Raw genomic sequence first — 20,796 nt, 5'->3', positions numbered from 1 at the left:
CAGGAGCCAAAAGGGTTCTATCATTGCTAGGTGACACACCACTACAATTTAGTGGTGCTAACATGTTGGAATTAAAATCTCCTGCTAGTAACCATATTGGTTTTAAATTGGCCAGTCTTAATACGTGAAGAGTTTAAATTAAATACTCTATCATCTTCGCCAGCACGACAAAGTTGTAAAGAAAACTCTTGCCCTTGTGCAACTCAGTATGTGATTCTAGCTTTATTATAATAATTTCTCAGTTGAATTCACTCAAGATATCTATGGTTGTCCCTAGTTGATTGTGTACATAAATTGACACGCCACTCTGATCTTAGTGCTGGTAAATGATACTCAATGCAATTGTGCCAAGGGTTTGAGGTCATTTGCCACGTTTCATGTAGACAAACTATGTTAAAGGTTTGTACATGTTGTAGATAAATAGGGAAGGAGATCAAATTTATATAACCCCTGATATTCCATGAACAGACATTAAGCATAGAAATGTGTTGACTTAGACCTGCATGAGGGGGGAGGCTGAAAAGAATCTCTGTGATCATGTGTTAACGTTTCCCAATCTAGATAATTTATTCACTCCGGTGCTCGTTTTAGGCCGATGAATCTTTTGACCCTGATTGAAGACACCTTAGGACGAGATAGCTAATCAACATGTCAATCAATAAGTCAATAACGTCATCAATAGTCACCATATAAATCATTTGGATTAATCAATAACATTAATAAGACTCAGAAACCACCATGACCTTTCAGTCATGAATAACCACACCAGTTTAGTACAAGTTTATGATGTTTATTCCCTATTGATTACAATTCTACTAGTAGGTTTATTAGTCTCAAAACCATGAAACACATCAACATTGTCATAATATGGCAACTCGAATAAGATTTCATCAAAGCAAAGATCACGAACATTAGAACATAACACGACGTCAACATAGGTTAACATTAGCAGAGTATCATTAGTGCATTATTCAACAAAGCATTGATTCAGTCATTTGTCTATTTGCGTCCGTTCAGTGAACCCCTTAACTACCCTCGAATTAGCATTGGCATGCTGGGCTTCATGCAAAACAATTTAGCAACACAAATTGAGAAAACATCTATCTATGGTCTCTGTCAAAAGAAGCAGTTGGTACCTAGAAAGGAAAGGCAAACAGACAATTACAATTTCATCATCGTATGGTTACCCTCCGTAATGGGTCAGCATACAGAGTCAGTCTTCATCCTTAGGACATCAGTTGATTCGCCATCAGCCAGGAAACACAGCAAAGTTCAGCAAGACGGGGCAAGTAGGGACAATTCCCTCATAAGGAGGAGAAGTATAGAACGGGCAAGGTAAGGGTGAGGATGGTTTGAAGAGTCAAACAGCAAAGTCTCTAGGCAGAGTGACAAAATGTCTAGGTAATAGCAAGAGTTTTCAATGGCATCTCCCTAATGGCTCCTCGTGTCAAAGGTTTTCATCCCTTTTCTGTTGTACAGTCCCCTAATTTCTAATTGGGCAGGGTTGGCACCCCACTATCCCCATCCAATGGGTCTCCAGTGGTACCATCAAAATTGTCACCTCATACCAGTTCTCGCGTAGTTTATTGGTTCTTGTGATTGACGTCTCCACCGGGTAAAATGTCCGGTATGATTTCATACTCTTGTGGTCCTCTCGCATCTCCAGTCAGTGGTTCCATTGTCTCTACCGGTTTAGGCGACCTTGTATCTGTAACAAGTCTACACTGTTGCATTCAGCAAGAATGTTTCCTTGAGCAGGTCAAATTTCATGAGAACGGATCTACTACAGTTACACTCATCTTCTAGCTTCTGGAAAAATACGATTACATGTCCTTCAGCAAGTCAGCACACTGCACGTTAGAAAAACACATTTAATATGAAACCGGGTAGCTAGGCCTCGACTCATGCTAACTAAGGCCTAGTGAATTAATGAGCAAATCCTTAATGTATAGCTCTTAATACTAATACAAAATCATACATTAATGCATCAATAACTCATCAGTAGTCAATTTTATTAGTCCCCATATATATTGATGGCCACTCCCCGTGGGCACATTTCAGACTCACGTTTAGTAAAACACATTAATACATTTTCTATGCGGCATTATTATGCATTAGTTCATAAACATTTCATGTTAATTTTGATTACAAGAGCTACGCTCCAACAATCCCTCCTCTCATGACACTTGTCATCACACAAAACCTTTCCCTTCACAACCTTTCACTTTCTTAAATTACGCATTTCAATTTCTTCTCCCTTCCTTAATGTTGCATAAGTTTCTTTGAATATTTTCTCCTTTTTCTTTTCTTGTTTCCTTTTATTGCATTTTGCCAATTTTTCTCTAATTCTTTTACTAATTTTGCATGATAACCATAGTCCGAATAAACATGCTAGAACAATCAATATACCCCCTATTATTTTTGCAAGTATCCCATTCCAAATGCTACTAAACCAATTCCCTACTTTTGCAATTCCCTTTCCGACATTTTCCCAAACTCCAGGTTCCTTCAGCTCCTTCAAATCTGTACTATCTCTTGCTAGGTTAGTAAGCATACTCCTAATCTTATTACTACAGTGGCGCTCATTAAGCATCCTACAGACTCCGCCACTCTTCGCTAAAAGAATGTCTAAAGCAAGCCGGTTTTGAAGAGTCATAGCCCTCTCTGCAGCAAGTTCAGTATCCATCGGGAGTATAGCCTCTGTGAAGTTTGTCAGCATGTTATCCACAATATTAGACAACTTTCGAATCTTTATGGAGTTTAAGATAACCCCCACTGAAAGAATTATGGCTCCAAATATATCACCTACGACAGCAGCCGCTGTATCTCTCTTTTGTCTAGCATGATGTAATTCAGACATTTTAGGAATTTGCTTTAAGTCATCGAATTGGTAGATCTTTGGGAAAACTATTCCAAAATAACATGTCCCATACCATCCCTTTGGAAGATGGTAATAAGCATTAAGTCCACATATGTAATAGATCCCGTGGATCGCTGGATCCTGTCCATTTAACATGAATGTCCACTTACTCTGAAACAAAAACACATGCCTGCACTCACTTGTTCCCACAAATTAAGGGGGTGATTCTGACCGGTGCGGACGGCGGTCGCCGCCGGCCAAGCGGTTCCCGCCGAAAGACCGCTCCGCGGTCAAAAGACCGCGGCGGTCATTCTGGCTTTCCCACTGGGCCGGCGGGCGACCGCCGAAAGTCCGCCCGCCAGCCCAGCGGGAAACACCCTTCCCACGAGGACGCCAGCTCAGAATGGAGCCGGCGGAGTGGGAAGGTGCGACGGGTGCAGTTGCACCCGTCGCGAATTTCAGTGTCTGCAAAGCAGACACTGAAATTCTCCGTGGGGCCCTCTTACGGGGGCCCCTGCAGTGCCCATGCCATTGGCATGGGCACTGCAGGGGCCCCCAGGGGCCCTGCGGCACCCCCTACCGCCATCCTGTTCCTGGCGGGAGAACCGCCAGGAACCGGATGGCGGTAGGGGGTGTCAGAATCCCCATGGCGGCGGAGCGCGCTCCGCCGCCATGGAGGATTCTCAAGGGCAGCGGGAAATCGGCGGTACACCGCCGACTTTCCGTTTCTGGCCGCGGCTGAACCGCCGCGGTCAGAATGCCCAGCGGTGCACCGCCAGCCTGTTGGCGGTGCTACCGCCGACCTCCGCCATGGCGGTAATTACCGCCAGGGTCAGAATGACCCCCTAAGTGTCATGATCAGATTTTGGCCTATATATACAAAGCCTTCCTACGTGTAATGCATCTATAGCTAACTTGCCTTGCGTCTTTATTGCACTATAAGCATAATCATTCGCAAACGTTTGTTCTTCTAATCCATTGTCTAGCTTTTCCTTTAACGCTTTTCTTCTATCATCAGTGTGATCTAAGAAGCTCTTCTCTACAGGCGTTAGTAAGCAGGTTAGATTATTGCGATGCGCACAAGCAGTCCCAAATGTCAGTGTCAGCTCAAAGAAACCCCTAACTATTTTTATGTTATGTTCCTTACATGTTTTACTTAACAACTCAATTATAGGCACAAAAGAAAACACTACATCTAGATTAGAATAGAAGTACTGAATATATTCTTGATCATAGAATCCTGTTAATAGCAAACTACAGCTTATTCCGTAGGTAAGCGGCAAACTATGATAAGTAACCCCTTCTTGTACTGATGAAGGAATATTTGTGCACACATAGCAATTCTTTGCATCCATTGTTTCAACATACTCATTCAGCAAGCGATAGAAGACATTAGTAGATAGTTCCTTTTTCGTGTTAGTTCCCCTATGCAAATACTTCGTATCCTGCTCAAACCTTTCCCATGGTGTTAGTGTAGCAGTGTCAGGAGTTCGAACATTGTTAATCGCACATTTATTCGCACAATCACACCTCTAATTACTACTGCACACGCAACACCCAAAATAACACTCAACCATCCATGAATCCTACCCCATTATCATTATTTTTAGTGTTACTCATGATCTGTAAAGAATCAGAGAGCAGAATAATATAAAGCAAACAATCAACTTGAGGAGGATTTAAAAGCTCTCTTTTTTTTTTTTTTGCAAAGTCTCTTTCTTGGCAAGTATTTATAGCATTTCACTCACTCCCAGGACCCTTTGTCAAATCAGGTTAGCAGCTTGTCATAATCAGTTTTCCAGAGTCAATTCAGGTTAACAGTATCACATCCGGTAATTTATCAGTCTCTTTTCTCAGGTTTCTCTCTCTATTTTAATTTAAATTTAACACAGTCTCTTTCTATGGTTGAATTCAGGTGCTGTAGTATTGACCTGGGATTTCTCGATCAAAACAGAATGCCAAGAATTCTTGTTGCCACTCAGCTGATGTCGCATAAGCCCATTCAGGGCCTGCGTACCCCCTGTTTGCAACTTTCTTTCTTTTCAGTTTGTGATCACCCTGCAGCTCTCCTTCACTGAGATCTTCTTTCCTTGTTGTGTCAATTTCTTCTTCTGTTGTTTCATTAAGGACCACTTTCTCCTTTGCAGCTTGTGGTTCCGGCCAATTATCTTCTTTAAGTGCTTTTCTACCGCTAGGCCTTTCAGGATGTTGAACAGTACCCTCCTCTTGTACTATGGTGTTTTCTCTTGATGGACCTGCAAGTGGCTCAGGAGGAGTCGGAGCACTTTGACCTCCTTCTACCTCACCTCCTTCGCCTTCAGGGTCTGTCAAGGGCTCAACTTCAAACCCGTATCTGTCTGCTTCTGGGAGAACCTCTCTTTGGGTCGGTTCTCCTGGCTCCTCAGTTGAGATAGGCTCACCGTCACCCCTCTGGATTTCGTTTACTGTTTGAGTGACCAAGCCGTCCTCAACGGGCTCTCCTTCAGTCTCAGTTCCTCTTTGATTACTCTCCGGCCCTGAGACTTCCTTCTCCGCAGCTGTTGTTTTCGACAATTCAAGGAGTTCCTCATCAGTTGGACACGTCACCTTCTTTGTGTGACTGGCATGGATCCAGTTTGGAAGTCCTGCACATTTCACAGCAGTAGTAGTTGTCAGTATTACTTGATACGGCCCCTTCCAACGTGGCTCCAAACACGACTTCCTCACGTGTTTCTTGACAACAACCCAGTCACTGGCTTTCAGGGTGTGACCAGTTATTGGAGGCAATGTGGTAGCTTCCACCTGGTGAGAGAAAGAGCAGACCACGTCAGCCAGACCCTTGCACTAGTCCAACACCATATTATCCGTGATATTCACAAGAGCATTTGCAGGCACTGCTGGCAATCTCATAGCTCGGCCCATAAGAATTTCATGAGGAGACAGTCTTGTTTTCTTGTCGGGTGTGTTTCTCATTGACATCAGCACTAAGGGCAATGCATCTGGCCTTTTCAAATTTGTGGCTGCACACATTTTTGCCATTCTCGACTTCAAGGTACCATTCATCTGCTCCACTAGTCCTGATGCTTCAGGGCGGTAGCTACAGTGTAATTTCTGTTCAATATTCAGGGTAGCACACAAGAGTTTAATCACCTCATTGTTGAAGTGCCTTCCCCATCTGATTCTAAAGAGATCGGAAACCCGAAACGGGGTATCAACTCCCTAAGCAACAGCTTTGCTACTGTGAGACTGTCATTTCTACGTGTAGGGTAAGCTTCAATCCAGTGACTGAAAATGCACACAATCACCAACACATACCTCAGACCTCCACATACAGGCATCTCAATAAAATCCATCTGCATTCTGCTAAATGGACCGCCTGCTCTCCCAATGTGGCTCAAATTCACAACGGTCCCTTTCCCCGCATTCATCTGCTGACAGATGACGCACCTGTGACAGATAACTTCTGCAGCTTGTCTGAATTTTGGATTGAACCAATTGACTTTGAACAACCTGATCATTGCGTCTCTCCCAACATGTGCTTGACCATGGTAAAACCTTGCAAACTGTGACAAAAGGCTGTTTGGCAAAACCATTTTCCCTCCTCTGAAACCCATAAATCATCAGATCTCTGTACGCATTTCATTTTGAGCCAAGAGCGTTTCTCCTCTTTGCTGGCACGTCCCTGCAACGACCTCAACTCATCCAGTGTGTCAACCGCCCTTAATGCATACCCTGAGCATGTTTCATTTTCAGTTTCAGGTAACAATTCCCACTGTTCTTGGAAAGATATACAGTTCAATGCACAAAACCTTGCGACTTAATCTGCATATCCATTTCCCATTAATACAAAATCTTGTGATTTAGCATGAGCATTGCATTTCACCACGGCAATTTCAAGAGGTAACTGAACCGCATGCAACAATTCCTTAATTTTTTCACAATTTTTCACTGGAGAACCAGAAGAGGTCAGGAAACCCCTCTGTGACCACAACTGGCCAAAATCATGGACAATTCCAAATCTGTATCTGCTGTCAGTATAGATAGTGACTTTCAGGTTCTCAGCAGCGTGGCATGCCCTAGTAAGAGCAATTAATTCAGCCACTTGAGCAGAGTATACTCTTTCGAGCCAGGATGCCTCTAGGATACCAGAGATTGTACACACGGCATATCCAGCTCTCAGTACTCCTACTGAGTCTCTCAGGCATGAACCGTCAACAAAGATAATGTAATCATTTTCTTTCAATTGGGTATCTTTAATGTCGGGTCTCGGTTTGGTGCACAGATCCGTTACCTCAAGACAATCATGTTCTACCTCCTCAGCATCATCAATGTCTGCATTTTCAATGGGAAGCAAAGTTGCCGGGTTCAACACAGTACATCTCTTTAAGGATACATTTGGTGACCCCAGTATAATTGTTTCATACTTAGTGAGTCTCGCATTTGTCATATGTTGAGTCATTGTTCGGGTCAGCAGAATTTCAACTGAATGTGGGACCTTTACTGTTAAGGGATGTTCCATCACTATACCTTCACACTGAGTGAGGCTTTGACCAACTGCTGCAACTGCACGCAAGCAACCCGGTAAGGCTACTGCGACTGGGTCCAAAGTAGCTGAAAAATATGCTACTGGGCGGTTTGAACCTCATGGACCTGTGTCAGGACAGACAAAGAACAAGCACCACGTTCATGACAAAACAATACAAAAGGCTTTGTGTGATCAGGCATACCTAAAGCTGGTGCCCTGCACATGCTTTCCCTCAATTCAATGAATGCCCTCATCTCTTTCTCGGACATGGTTATGGCACCCGGGCCATGCTGAATTTCTTTGACAGTCGACCTCACCAAAGGTTTAGAGATAATCGAGAAGTTGGGAATCCACTGACGACAGTAGCCCACCATTCCCAAAAACATCCTAACATCCCTCTTGGTTGTCGGGGATTCATCTGCAATATGTCTGTCACCGTTTCTTTGGATATTTTTCTCGACCCTTTTTCTATCAGGTGACCTAAGTACTTCACCTCTTTCTGACAGTACTGTAGCTTCTTTGGAGACACTTTGGCAGCAGCGCTGCCCAGGGGATTATGAGTCCCCCTACCACCAGCCTGGCGGCCCATGCACTGCCCATGCCATTGGCATGGGCAGTGCAGGGGCCCCCCTGACAGGGCCCCGTGCAGCTTTTCACTGTCTGCTATGCAGACAGTGAAAAGCGCGACGGGTGCAACTGCACCCGTCGCACGGCCGCTACACCGCCGGCTCCATTTGGAGCCGGCTCCTGTGTTGCGGACGAGATCCCCACTGGGCCGGCGGGCAGAAACTAGGTTTACGCCCGCCGGCCCAGCGGGGATCTCCAAATGGCCGCGGCGGGGTGCAGCCGCATTGGCGGCCACCCGGCGGTCCGATCTTGGCGGGCGGCTACAGCTGCCCGCCAAGGTCTTAATGAGGGCCTTTATGTCTGTTCTTTCCCAAATGATTCAGTAAGGCAATAGTATTGTGCCTGCAGTCATCTCTCGTTTTGGATGCAATTAACAAATCATCAAGGTACTGTACTAAAGTCGAACTAAAAGGTAACTCTAATGATTCCAAGTCCTTCTTCAATATCTGATTGAAGATGGAAGGTGAATCAGAAAATCCTTGAGGAATTCGACACCAACTGTAAACCTTGTCCAGGAATTTGAAACTGAAGAGAAATTGGCTGTCCTCATGAAGAGGTACCGAAAAGAATACTTGAGACAGGTCCACAACTGTGAACCATTCTGCATCACACGGAACCTGAAACATAATCACGGTTGGATTTGGCAGTATGGGGCAACATTTTACCACAATCTTGTTAACTCTTCTCAGGTCTTGAACAATTCTAACTTTCCCACAAGGCTTTTTCAGACCCATTATTGGTGAATTACACGGGCTACTCATCACTTCTTTTAGAACCCCTTGCTTTACAAAGTCTGTGATTATCTGCGCCACCTGACCAAAAAAAGTATAAATATGGTCCTAAGTCTCTTCCCAGTAGGGACACAGGACTCGAGTCACAGACTACAAATCTATGTAATCCCTGGAAGGTACCAATCTCAACTTGGACCGGATCTGTAATCGGATTTGTCAGGAGCTGATTTGCTACTCTTAACATTCTTATGGTACGTCCGAAAGTGGCAATTTTGGAACCTCTGCACTTCTGACTGTAGAGCGTGTAGCTCCTGTATCAACTAGGAACGAAACCTTATGATCCATCACCTTTCCTTGAACATAAGGTCCCCTCTGATCTACTTCTAGGGACGCTGCAAGCCTGCATTCCTCACTATCTGAACAATCATCCGACCATTCATTGTTTATTCCATCTATTCCACGCAATGGGAACTGTTGTACTGCATCAGTTTGACTTATTATTTGACCTGTGACCTGATGAGGAAGCATCACCTGTTGCTGTCCCATTGGAGCTAATGGTAACTGCATTTGCTGTCTAGGTACCATAGGAATCTGCTGTTGTACCTGCTGCATCTGTGCTGGTTGAGCACGTGGCATTTGCATTTGTTGCATAGGCTGAATACCCTGCATCTGCACCATGTTATTCTGGAAGTTCGGATTTTGACCCCTCATTCTTGGACCCCTCACATTTTGAAATGTACTGACATCATTGCTTTGCTGAACAGCACCATCCTGCACCATCATTGGGCACTCTCGCTACCAGTGTCCCACGCTCCCGCACCCGTGACAAAGTAACACCTTTTTCATCCCTTGCACATCATTTTGAACCACAACAGTATTAAAATCTGGACCACGATTCACAAAACCTCCCGACCTCTGCCTCTTGTTTGCGGTTGGAACATCCGGTTCCCTTGAGGCTGTTGCTGTACCATCTGCTGTACTCCATTTCCCTGCATCCCTGCCTGAGCTGCATTAATTTGCATCACCATCAATTTTTCTTTCAGCTTTCTCTGCTTCAATTCAATCTCATCGCTACAGTATTTCGCATACTGCAACACATCATCAATCGGCTTTGCTTGCCAACAGATCAAATGATTCTTAATCATCTGGCTAATCTCTGGTCTCAGCCCTTCAACAAACCTGAACACAAGGTGATTCATGTCTTTTGGTTCTATGACCTCAGTGCCACTGTAGTGTTTGAATGCCTTCAACAACCTCTCATAGCAAGCATGTATCGACTCTTTGCCCTCCTGTGACGTTCAATCAATGTTCTGCCAATCAGTCACTTTCGGTGACACTTTCTGCTTCAAAAACTCAATAACCTTATGATAATACCTCATCACTTCAGAAGACGGTGCTCCAGTAATCTTGTCCCTTGCCGGTTCCTCCGTCGGCCAATCCACACCCCTCTTGCACTCAAGCCATAAGTCAGCTGGAACTATGATCTCAAACAATGTATTTAAGTCTTCCCAAAGACATTTTGCCAGTTTCACAAACCTGTCCGTCTGCTGGTACCACTCTATTGGCTTTTCCCTCTACTTGGGATAATCATTTGTGAATGACAGGATGTCACCCCTAGACCATGGTACATGGACTAGAACCCCTCCAGCTGTTTCTCTCATTGGTAACATTTTTATTGTTCCCATGTCTTGTGCAGCTTTCGCCTGCTTCGGTTTCGGGCAGTCACCTTTCTCTTTATCTCTCTTCTTTGCCCATCTGCCTTGCCACTTCTCTAATGCTCCCCAAAATTGAGCACTCTGCAATATCTCTTTGAGATGCGCCTTCATTCCGGTGGATCTCATGTGATCGAAATCTTTAGGTTCAAAGTCTAACCTATAGCTCCTCCTCAAATGCTTGGTATTGTCTAAGTCTATGCCGTATTTGTCCGCTAGGTTTGCCAACCTCTGATGTACCCTGCTCACTTCTTTGGTTATTTTGGGGCACAGATACATCAATTCTGCTTCAGTGTATGACTCTAATCTGTTCACCCCCATTGTTCCTTCTACTAACTCCGTGGCTTCCACACCCAACCTCACAAAATTCAGCTATTCCTCTCTTTCAGATCTCTCTGCAGTCACTGAAGTAGTCTGCAGAGTGTTGAGCTTATCTAACCACTCGTTCAACTGTTGCGCTGTTAAGCCTTGCAACGAGACATTTTCAGACTGCATCATTGATGTCTGTGACATATTTGCACTCATCACCTGTGGGGTCAGGGTACCCAATCCTGCTTGCCTCATTGTCTCCAAAGGAACCCCAATCGGACTAAAGTCCAACAAGGATCTAGACCTTTTGGCTGCCTGTCCCCCCGTGTCATTCCCTGCAGGTTTCCTGTGAACCCTCCTCTTATCGCCTCTTGGGTCATTACTTCTTGGTCACATACGCTAGGCTTAGCTTGCGCATACAGCGGTACTGGCGGGCCAACAGTAATTGGCAATGATATAGCAGCTGGTGACTGTCCAATTCCCAAACTCTGTGGAGCATTAACTCCCACAGCTTGATTCATCATGGGTGCTGTGGCTACTGACTCCGGTCATGTGACAGAAGTGTAACTCGGAACCACGTGTTGCTGGGGCAGCAATTGTGGAGTTGGCTCAATCTGCACTAACTTTGCTCTCGTGTATACCGGATCAGGCGGCACCATTAAGTTCGTAGTTGTCTCTAATACTAGGACATCAGGATAGAGCCTCTGAATTTTCGGTGGCTGCAACTGTATCTGCATGTCTGGTGCAGGGGATACATTGACACCATTCTGTATCGGAACTGTATTGCCTGTCTGTACAGTATCCGTGATTCCCTTATTTTGTGTTGGATCTTCAGGACCCGCACTAGTACTCGGTCCATTATCATTCATGGCATGTGGTGGCGGGCGATCATGTAACAACTGATTAAGAAACTCCTCATCTTCTGAATCATCTGCATCTGCCTAAGACTTCTGAGTCTCCTTCGGTTTACTAGAGCCCTTATCTGTCTTACAAGTGGCCTTTTTCCCCTGTTTCTCATCTTCTTGTGTTATTGCCGGAAACATCCTAACTCCGTCTACTATTCCCCTTCTCCACATCTTAGTCTCACTATCCCATCTAGCCTCCGCTAGAGTCTTTTCTGCTCTTCTCATTCTCCTTACGAATTTCTGCTGCCTCTGTTGTATGGCCATTAAATTCCAAATCGCTAATGCCTCAAACTGAGCTGGTCTCGGGGCGGTTTTTGTTCACTTAACACCCTCTGCAAATTTTCCAAATTCCTGATATTAAACGTTCCGTACTCCGGAAACACCAAACATCCCTCCTTTTCTGTCATTTTGCACCACTGCTTTAGCCAAAGACATGGCGCAACTCCCATCTCCTCTATTACGGCATAAGCCGGAGTATCCTCTGGCGGTGTAGGCTCCCCCACACTCGCTGTAATATATGTATCTCCCCTCGAGGCATTCTTTAGAGCCTTGAAAAACTTCATTTTTGCGTCTTTTATTTTGTTTAGAATCTAATCCAGAAGTGACTTTAATTCCCAGAACACTCTTCGCCTACCTTCTCAACCAATTGCCTCTCACGGACGGCTGCCAATCCGTGCACGACCCCCTCTCAGCAACTGACCTATCCCAGCACGGCTCCAATGACGTCACACACTCACACAAACTGTGGCCGACAAAGTCTTGCGGCTTGTCTTCCTCACACAGAAACGAATGCAATATATTGCGAGCACTTCAACAATAAACTCAAATTTGCCAGTTTACTACAGGAAGGATAACACAATCGCTTTCGAACTTTACAGAGATTTCACTTGAAGCCTCGGCCGCTACTCTCTCCTTTTCAGCTTCCACACTTGCAAGCAGAATTCGACCCACAAATCCTACTCTCGACTTGTCAATGGTTCGTTCTAGTGCACTTTAGAACTTGCCAAATCTCCATCGAAGGTTGCATTCACACAATTTGACTCAAACTCGACTCGTCAACCACGCCCGATTGACCTATTAAATCGCACAAATTACAACATAAACCAAGTGCCTCATACACTTATCAATATACTCCGGAGTCTCAGACCACGACGGGTCCGTACGTCACCAACAACCACGTGGACAATTTTTTAGCACAAAGCGCCACATTCACATGGAGTTCCCCGAATTTCCTACTCTCATACTGCGGAGTACGCCCACTCCTACTAAAACATTACCTGGGCTAAATTCACACAAACTTCACAAATCACCTGCGATATGCATAAGCTGAGCAAGCGCAAATTCTATTTCACACATGCTAGGACCCCGAGAACATACCCAACTCACTTAGGCAAGCTCTGAGATTCCGGGAAAGTCATTTGGGACTTAGAGACACATCATGCCTCCAATTTGCATTATTTCGAAAACAGTTTTATACAATGGTCCTTTGTCCTAGGGCCCCCAAAGGGCCAAACCGTCCTGTGCTACCAGAACTGTTAATGCTTCCCAATCTAGATAATTTATTCACTCAAGGACTTGTTTTAGGCCGATGAATCTTTTGACCCTGATTGAAGACACCTTAGGACGAGACAGCTAATCAACATGTCAATCAATAAGTCAATAACGTCATCAATAGTCACCATATAAATAATTTGGATTAATCAATAACATTAATAAGACTCGGAAACCACCATGACCTTTCAGTCATGAATAACCACACCAGTTTAGTACAATTTTATGATGTTTATTCCCTATTGATTACAATTCTACTAGTAAGGTTATTAGTCTCAAAACCATGAAACACATCAGCATTATCATAATATGGCAACTCGAATAAGATTTCATCAAAGCAAAGATCACGAACATTAGAACATAACACAATGTCAACATAGGTTAACCTTAGCAGAGTATCATTAGCGCATTATTCAACAAAGCATTGATTCAGTCATTTGTCTATTTGCGTCCGTTTAGTGAACCCCTTAACTACCCTTGAATTAGCATTGGCATGCTGGGCTTCATGCAAAACAATATAGCAACACAAATTTAGAAAACATCTATCTATGGTCTCTGTCAAAAGAAGCAGTTGGTACCTAGAAAGGAAAGGCAACATACAATTACAATTTCATCATCATATAGTTACCCTCCGTAATGGGTCAGCTTACAGAGTCAGTCTTCATCCTCAGGACATCAGTTGATTCGCCATCAGCCAGGAAACACAGCAAAGTTCAGCAAGATGGGGTAAGTAGGGACACTTCCCTCATAAAGAGGAGAAGTATAGAATGGGCAAGGTAAGGGTGAGGATGGTTTGAAGAGTCAAACAGCAAAGTCTCTAGGCACAGTGACAAGGTGTCTGGGTAATAGCAAGCGTTCGCAATGGCATCTCCCTAATGGGTCCTCGTGTCAAAGGTTTTTATCCCTTTTCTGTTGTACAGTCCCCTAATTTCTAATTGGGCAGGGTTGGCACCCCAGTATCTCCATCCAATGGGTCTCCAGTGGTACCATCAAAATTGTCACCTCATACCAGTTCTCACGTAGTTTATTGGTTCTTGTGATTGACGTCTCCACTGGGTAAAATGTCCGGTATGATTTCATACTCTTGTGGTCCTCTCGCATCTCCAGTCAGTGGTTCCATTGTCTATACCGGTTTAGGCGACCTTGTACCTGTAACAAGTCTACACTGTTGCATTCAGCAAGAATGTTTCCTTGAGCAAGTCGAATTTCATGAGAACGGATCTACTACAGTTACACTCATCTTCTAGCTTCTGGAAAAATACGATTACATGTCCTTCAGCAAGTCAGCACACTGCATGTTAGAAATACACATTTAATGTGAAACCGGGCAGCTAGGCCTTGACTCATGCTAACTAAGGCCTAGTGAATTAATTAGCAAATCCTTAATGTATAGCTCTTAATACTAATACAAAATCATACATTAGTGCCTCAATAACTCATCATTAGTCAATTTTATTAGTCCCCGTATATATTGGTGGCCACTCCCCGTGGGCACATTTCAGACTCACGTTTAGTAAAACACATTAATACATTTTCTATGCGGCATTATTATGCATTAGTTCATAAACATTTCATGTTAATTTTGATTACAAGAGCTACGCTCCAACACATGTTAGCTTCTTGTTGTATTTGCACTTCAGACTTAAGTTCCCGGATGTTTTTTTAATGAAATACATCTATGACATTATATACAGATTGAATCATAAAATGTGTTTTGGTTTTAAAGTTACTATCAATCAATCAAAAAATGTATAGAGCGCGCTACTCACCTGTGAGGGTCTCAAGGCGCTTGGTGGGGGGCAAGGAGGATCACTGTTCGAATAACCATGTCTTCAGGTTCTTTCTGAAGGACAGGAGGTCTTTGGTTTTGCGGAGGTTGGTGGGGAGAGAGTCCCAGGTTTTGGGGGCGAGGTAGGAGAAGGACCTGCCTCCTGTGGTGGTGCATTGGATGCGGGGAACTGTGGCTAGGGCGAGGTCGGCTGATCGGAGGTTGCTGGTGGGAGTGTGGAAGTTCACTCTGTCGTTGAGGTAGGTTGGCCCGGTGTTGTGGAGGGATTTGTGTGCGTGGATGAGGATCTTGAATCTGATTCTCTTGTCCATGGGGAGCCAGTGAAGGGATTTGAGGTGTGGTGAGATTCGTTCGTGTCGGGGGAGGCCAAGGAGGGGGTGCACTCCTGTCATAAACTATACTAAAATTACCCTAAACATTTTAGAATCTTGTCTTCCTCAATACCTTTACCATTTTTTAGTTCATGCAAAGTTATGAGTGTGTCTACATTACCAGTGTTTTTTTTGTAATCCGATTTATCAATCTCAGACTGATAAACAAACATCGCAGTACTAGGCATGGGGTGGCATCTCGGAAGAAGATCATATCATTCTCAATCATATAGTTAATCACTCCCAATGCCTTCACGTCCCACCCATTCTCCCCTCCCCCGGGTTGATGTGCCACCCTCAACTACTAATAGCTGCTATCAGTGAGGCCCCCAGAGTACTGCCCGATTATATGTGGACAGAGAGACGGAATCGGGGCAATACTAAAGGCATTATCCAGTTATAAGTGAATCCATTACTGACAGTGATAAGCGTTGCTTCTCAGCCAGGAGAAGCCATAGGTGAAGCCTCCTGTTGAGGCTAGCTACGGGTTCTTCTGACTGTCTACAATTACTCTCCAGGCCTGGGCCTTCTTCACCTGCCTATCCCCATCTGTGCTTCTCACAGCAATAGAGCGCCCTCATAATCTGCCTATCTCTCCAACTCCCTGTGCCATGCCAGTAGGTTCTGACCTTTAGGATCTTTCCAATGACTATTAAGTTCACGCTTGGTCAGGATCAGGCCCAGGTCTTGAAATGTGCTGGTCGCTGTAGTTTTTGAGGCATGGGGATGCCAGTGTAATAGGCAGTGAGCTGGGGTCTTAGGGACCTCTTTGTCTAATAACCTCTCTAACTCTCAGGTAACTGCTGACCAGTAGGGCGTTAGGTAGGTATAAGCCCAGATCATATGGAAAACGTTGGCCCTCACCTCTTTAAATCTAGGGCGAGAGGGATCTGTGACCCCAAATGTCTATTTATGGTGTCCGGGGAGAGATATGCTCTATGCAGGATGTAGAAACTAACTTGAAACGTGCATTTCTAGACACCTTGCAGACACGCTCTAGGATGGAATACAAAGCCTGTTCTGGGATCTGAACCCCCAAGTCCATCTCCCAGCGGGTTTGAAGCACTTCTAGGGGACATAGGGTGTCAGCTTGCGGTATAAAAATGCTACAGATTTATAAGTGCCTGCGAACAGCACTATATTTCGACAGCAAACATACTCCTTGGGTTCAGAGCCTCCCAATCGCCACTGTCTATGTAGGGCCGTTGTGACCGCCTCGTGCAGTAGAAAGTGCCCATGAGGTAAGTCAAATACTTTGCAGAAGTCTTCAAATGGGAATAGAGGTGAGTCTTGGAATAGTTCTCCCACCCTGTAAGCTCCTGCCATCATCCATAACTGTACCCCGATCCAGTTTCTTCCATGTGGGAGCAGCTCTAGCATTTTCATTGGTAAATTTGGGGAGTAAGTGACTCTAGTGTGCGCCTTTCTCAGGCAGCACTCTCAGCATTTCTCAATAGTCATATACTCCTGTGCATCCGCAGCAGTCTGATGATGCACTTTAAGAAGAGTTCTAAACAAGGCCTTTTAAGGTGGGACAAAGGAACCCATCAGTCCTCCCGGAGACTGCCTACCAGCCATCCTCTGCGTGAACGATTGAAGCTGAGCTGCAAGTTAGTAAAACTCAAAGTCTGGGACCACCAGCTCCCCCTCAGATGATGGGTACTGTAACGCAGATAATGCTACCCGCAGCGTCTCATGCCCCAAATTAAGGCCATTATTATGTTGTTAAGGTCCCAAAAAAAGATCTATGAATCCAAAGTGGGAGACCCTGAATAGATTAAAAAATGGTTGCACCACCACCACCATCTTGAGGATGACAATATGGCCTGCCATCGATATCGGGAGCGTTTTTCAAAAATCAATATGGGATTTTAAGTTACAGAGTGCCAGCCCGAGATTTCCATCAAAGATATCAAAGTGAGTATGATTTTCTAAGTAGAAAAGACACCTAGGTTTCCATTGAAGGCCATCCATGAGTTCAAGGGTTGTCACGCCACTCCCAAAGGGGAATAACCTTGTTTTCTGCCAATTCACCCTCAGCCGTCCACATCTCCAGTGTTAAGATTATTCTCCTTGTTGAACCTGGCCCTTTCTACAGGGTCATTCTCCAAACTTTTTTTTTGCCTTCTCCTCCTAATTTTTCTGACCCTTTTTGGCTGATGTTATGACTCTGGTCACTTTATCACTACTAATCAGTGCTAAGTGAATGTGCTCTCCCTTGTAAACTTGGTATGATTGGCTTATACCTGATTGGCACATTAAATTTACCTGTAATTCCCTTGTACAGTGGTATCCCTATACCCAGGACCTGTAAATTAAATACTACTAGTGGGCTTGCAGTGCTCCACCACCAAAAGTAGCCTGTCAAACCTATCTCAGTCCTGCTAGCGCAGGACCTGCGTGCGCAGTTTGCTGTCACAGGGACCTGGGATCTAAATCTACTTTCCAGGCCCAGAACTCCCCTTTTACTACATGTAAGTCACCCTTAAGGTAGGTCCTAGCTAGCCCTATGGCAGGCTGCTATGTATGTAGAAGGCAGGACATGTGCCTAGTAGCGTGGTCTGTCTTGGTAGTAACACACAGCCTATTTGGTTTCTCACTGCTGTGAGTGCTGCCTTCTAATAGGATTACTTTGGAAATGCCCTGCCTTCTGTCTAGGGGGTATTGTCTGATTTATGAGGGGTAGCATAGGCATGTTTGGTATGGTTGTAATGGTAGTGAGAAGCCCTGTTGCTGGTGTAGGGGGGATTTTTATTACCATTCTAGAAATGCCACTCCAAGAAAGTGAGCATTTCTCTGTGCTTATGACTCTGGTGTTTTGCAGCTTAACTCCAATCCACAACTGGGCTGAGTGACAGCTGGGCTTTGTGCATACTTTTCAGACAGCCTGTACACAGGGAGGTTGGGGGTGTCATAGAGATGCATCTACATATTGAATGGTCTTCCTGGGCTGAGAGAAGGAGAGGCGGGACACACTTGTATCTGTAAAGGCTGTGCCCTGACCTCACACAGAGGGCTTGTTTACACCCAACTGATGTCTGGAGCCTGTGCTGGAACAGAGAGGGGACACTCCTGGAATCAGTTGTACCTGGTTGAAACCTCCTCTCCTCCTCACTGAAAATGCTTTGCAAAACAGAGTATAAGTACATGGGATTTTTCCCCAACAAGACAGACATGAATAGACTATTAAAGTGGACACTGAATGCTGCTGGAGAGACTCACCAGCAACAGCCTTGGACTGCTGCTATTGTGCTGACCTGTGACCTGCTGGGTCACCAGGAGGAACTGCCACGGTCTACAACTCTTGTGCTGGCCTGTTTGCTGGGTTCTGCAGCCCTGTGCTTCCCCTTTCTGTCTCTAGTGGCTGGGTACTGTGGCCCCTGCCCCTGCTGCTACTGGCTTCTTAGCGCACATGTACGCTGTGGCCAGTGCTGTGTCCTGATGCTCCGGGGCTGGAGTAGATGTGCCTGGAGGATGCTTTTCTTTCCTCCCCTGGGGAGCTCTCTGTCTTTCTTCACATAGCACCTGACAAGCGATTTGCATCCATAGAGTGTCTCAACCGGCGGGGCACCACATGTCCCGAGTGCTGCCAGGGGAGATCCTGAGAGGAGCCAGTGGCAACCTCTCTTCCAGCGTGAACAAGGTGTGCTGCCCTTAGTGCCCTGAGGGCTGGGTGGTAAGAGAGCCGGCCCATAGCTGTCATTCGCTGTAGAGCTCACCATCGCAGCCCAACTGCTCAATCACACCCTCACCCTGGGGGTGTGTGGAAAGAAGACGTCGAGGTCCCCGCTGGCTAGCCCCTGTCCTGCCAGCTGGGTGGGACAGTGAAATATACTCCCACAACCTTGGAGGCTTGGATCACCAACCTGCTGTCTCCTGCCCCTGACCCCCGCCCACGCTGCTGCTAGCGAGTTCGAGGCCCTCCTCCACCCGCAGGCATCCACCTGCGCCTGATCCCTGGTGTCTAGTGGGCTCTAGTAAGCTTCACTTGACCTGTGTGCCGCTTTTCGCCGTCCTCTAAGTGTTTTTCAAATTTTCAGCACCTTGCCTCCTTGCGCTTCTGCCCCCGTTGTGCCCCTTCTGATTGTGCCGCTTTTCGCCGTCCTGTAAGTGCATTTCTATTTTTTTCAAGTGCCTTGCCTCCTTGCGCTTCTGCCCCCGTTGTGCCCCTCTGATTGCTGTACCCCGATTGTAACTTGTGCCATAATTGTATTTTGTGCCTGTTTTTACTGTTTTGTGCCCTGCTTTTTTCCCTGGTTTCCGCCCCTTGGGCGCTCCCCCTTGCCGATCTCCCCTTGCCGCTGCCTCCCTGCGGCCCCGCCCCCCTCGCGCCCCCATTCGCCGCTCCCTCCCGCCTCCCACCTCCCAGCTGCTCCTCCCTCCCCCCTCCCTTCTTAATGGCTGGCGCTGCGCGTCGTGAGTGAGCGACCTCTGACCTGTCTAGAGCTCGCCCCCCACGTCCGCAGCACCAACCTGCTGTCTCCTGCTCCTGACCCCCGCCCACGCTGCTGCTAGCGTGTTCGAAGCCCTCCTCCACCCACAGGCATCCTCCTGCGCCTCATCCCTGGTGTCTAGTGGGCTCTAGTAAGCTTCACTTGACCCGTGGCCGCTTTTCGCCGTCCTGTAAGTGTTTTTCAAATTTTCAGCACCTTGCCTCCTTGCGCTTCTGCCCCCGTTGTGCCCCTTCTGATTGTGCCGCTTTTCGCCGTCCTGTAAGTGCATTTCTATTTTTTTCAAGTGCCTTGCCTCCTTGCGCTTCTGCCCCCGTTGTGCCCCTCTGATTGCTGTACCCCGATTGTAACTTGTGCCATAATTGTATTTTGTGCCTGTTTTTACTGTTTTGTGCCTTGCTTTTTTCCCTAGTTTTCGCCCCTTGGCCGCTCCCCCTTGCCGATCTCCCCTTGCCGCTGCCTCCCTGCGGCCCGCCCCCCTCGCGCCCCCATTCGCCGCTCCCTCCCGCCTCCCGACTCCCGCCTCCCAGCTGCTCCTCCCTCCCCCCTCCCTTCTTAATGGCTGGCGCTGCGTGTCGCGAGTGAGCGACCTCTGACCTGCCTTAGGTCTAGAGCTCGCCCCCCACGTCCGCAGCACCAACCTGCTGTCTCCTGCCCCTGACCCCCGCCCACGCTGCTGCTAGCGTGTTCGAGGCCCTCCTCCACCCGCAGGCATCCTCCTGCGCCTCATCCCTGGTGTCTAGTGGGCTCCAGTAAGCTTCACTTGTCCCGTGTGCCGCTTTTCGCCGTCCTGTAAGTGTTTTTCAAATTTTCAGCGCCTTGCCTCCTTGCGCTTCTGCCCCCGTTGTGCCCCTTCTGATTGTGCCGCTTTTTGCCGTCCTGTAAGTGCATTTCTATTTTTTTCAAGCGCCTTGCCTCCTTGCGCTTCTGCCCCCGTTGTCCCCTTCTGATTGCTGTACCCCGATTGTAACTTGTGCCATAATTGT

Source organism: Pleurodeles waltl, chromosome 9 (genome assembly GCF_031143425.1).
Source record: "Pleurodeles waltl isolate 20211129_DDA chromosome 9, aPleWal1.hap1.20221129, whole genome shotgun sequence".
Classification (NCBI taxonomy): domain Eukaryota; kingdom Metazoa; phylum Chordata; class Amphibia; order Caudata; family Salamandridae; genus Pleurodeles; species Pleurodeles waltl.
Note: the sequence above shows the minus strand (reverse complement) of the source record.